We start from the raw sequence: 2,953 nt of genomic DNA, 5'->3' as shown, positions 1-2,953 counted from the left end.
TAGCTTTTAAAAATTTGAATAAAATAAGGGGATAGTCATTTAATTTATTTATACATGAATATCGTAGTTTTGTATATTTATGTTTAATAAAATTAACATAGAAACCAGTATTGGGTACATACTTTAACTAACGTGCATTACCGTTGGTGGTGCACCCGTCGTCTTCAAATCCTGGGTTCGCCTCCGATTAGGCGTGTTAGGCCAAAATATGATGGACTTGAACCCAAAATTTTATAATCATGCATGATTCATCGAGATTTGAATCGATATCTTACCCTTTTGATGCAATGAAACTTGAATCAACCATCTTACTTTAATCAATGACATTAAATATAGTCCAAAATAAAATTCATCCTTGATCCTTTAAGATATTATTATTTCATCGCTATAGCTACAACTGAATTTAACCATAATATCACTTCAATAGCCATAGAATATTACTTACCACAGCTGGATCCCTACGAAGAAATAATTTGGATATCATAGGACTTTAATATTTTTTGTGAATTTTCATAAGATTTTCTTTTATTGTACAAATAATCAATATAATTTTTAAAGCAATAAAAATATCTTCATAGAGAGGAATATAAATAAATCAGCATGTATTTAAAAATTAGATTAAATCTTTAAAATCACATTAGAAGAATTTCTTTTGAAAAAACACATAAATCGTAGTCCCTGTTAAAGTTAACGAAACCAACTTTTACCATTTCATTTTTTTTTTTTATTGTGATATAAATTTCGTTAAGAGTCCACTAAATACAATTATTACCATAATTAAGGCATCATAAAATACCTTGCAACACCTGGCCGTTTCAGTACTTTGTTGTAAAGATAATATTACTTTAGCTTTAGATATAACTTTGAAGTGGTGGAATAGACAACTTTAAACTTTAAATTTAATGATACAAACAGTAACAAAATCATTAAATAAACTCTATTATATATAAATATATACGTGAAGAAAAAATAGTACAGACTTCAGGGCATCAAAAAAGCATATCACTGATTCTTGATCAATGAGCTAGGAAATTTGTATTGATAACGTGTTATAAAATAAAATATGTGTAGTAAAATAAAATGACAAAAAGAAAATGGGAGAAAGTAGTAGTAGTACGTAGTTGTTGTTTTTCTCTATTATTGAATGCTTTTTTTCCTTACTCTTACCTTATGTTACAAGTAGAGGGCTATATATATATATATATACTTGGGCTCCAAATATAATACATGGATATCTATTTGTCATGTAAATACTTGTGCACCAAGTATATTATATGGAGGATTAGGTTACAATACATAGAATGTTGTGTTCATATCCATCTTACACACAATGTATATTGTGTACATGTATGTCACAAAAAATATATTACGTGTACATTTATGTTACAAAAGTATACTTATGTGGACATCCATTTTACAACAGTTATTATTTTATATATTTGCTAGTATAATTTAGTTACATATATTATATGAATTTTATACGTAATTATATACATTGATACGATATTTGATTTTTTGATTATTTTTTTTTATAAATATCAATTTCACTGTTATATTAAATATTTACCATATCATGTCCTTGGTTGGAGTTGACAATGGAAAAATAATGTAATTGAGATGCTTTTTTGCCAGTGTTTAAAGACAAAAAAGTACGTAAGAGTGTCCAGTGTTGTGTAAACGACTTCTGTGAACACCAAAAGCTGTTGTTTGTAATGAAAAATCACAATCATTCATGACAGCCCTGCATATACACAACACATTGTATATGTCTTTCATTTTTCTGTTAAAACCCTTTTGTTTTTTTTTCCTCATAAGCTACCCCAAACCCTAGCTAGTACTACTCTTTCATACACCCCACTTAATTAAATATTCCAGCTTATATATTTAAATATCTAAGCTGGTATTATATATATATATACCTCTATGGTCGAGCGCAACTATGCGAGTCGTAATGCTTTTCATTTCTCTTTTCTCCATTAGCTACAAGTTTTTGCTTGGATTAGGCGCGCACGGCATAAGTTAAATTTAGTGACTAAAATTCAAAAAAACCAAGGAAAGTTTCTAACTATGATTTAGATAATAAATACATTATATATTTGATTCCAAAAATTATTGTAATCCTACCATCTTAGCAACATATTATCTTATCTATAAATATAATACTAAAAATATTATTCTCTTTCTATTTTTTCTCCTTTCCAGTATTTTATCGTTCAGTTATTTTTTTATTAATATTTAATAAATAATAATTTTTTTTCTTTTTTTTGTTAGTTCGCGTACTTACTAATAAAAAAACAATTGGACAAAAAATACTACATAGGGAAAAAAAAGTAAGAGAGATTTTTTTGTTACTTTATTTATTGGATATGATAATATGTTTCTTAGACCATGGGATTATAATAATTTCTTGGAATTAAAGATACATTGTATTTATCATCTAATTATGGTTATGTATAGATATATTTTTTTAATTATAATTAAATCTTAGCCATGAAATTTAACTTGTCCTCAATTCAACCAAGAACTTATAAGAATTACTTTGTCAAGGCAATAGCGTAAATGAAGTGTACTGGTTTAATTAAGAAGTAACTTAACATTTTAAAGCTACAATCGGATAAGGTAATCCTTAGAAAAAAACTTATCCGCACTAAGTGTATATATCAAGCCAATGCAATTTGCATTGTTACATAATTTAATGAAGTAAAATACATGTTAATTAATTATGGTTAAGTAAAATGAACTATAAATTTATGCACATGGCATACATATATTGACTTAGTGTATACACCCGGTGCAGATAAGTTTTACCCGTAATCCTTCCTAATCTTCATTATCTGTCAGATTTATTTTTCCCTTTTATATTTTTTTCATAATAAAGGGATAAACCGCGCAACCTTGAACTTCAACCAATCGATCGGTCACGAGTCATTTGGCTTTATCTCAATTCAACAAA

The sequence above is a fragment of the Solanum verrucosum genome, unplaced genomic scaffold (genome assembly GCF_900185275.1).
Source record: "Solanum verrucosum unplaced genomic scaffold, falcon-dt-bn FXZP01000080.1, whole genome shotgun sequence".
Lineage (NCBI taxonomy): Eukaryota > Viridiplantae > Streptophyta > Magnoliopsida > Solanales > Solanaceae > Solanum > Solanum verrucosum.
The sequence above is the reverse complement of the archived record's forward strand: the minus strand, read 5'-3'. Positions refer to the sequence as shown.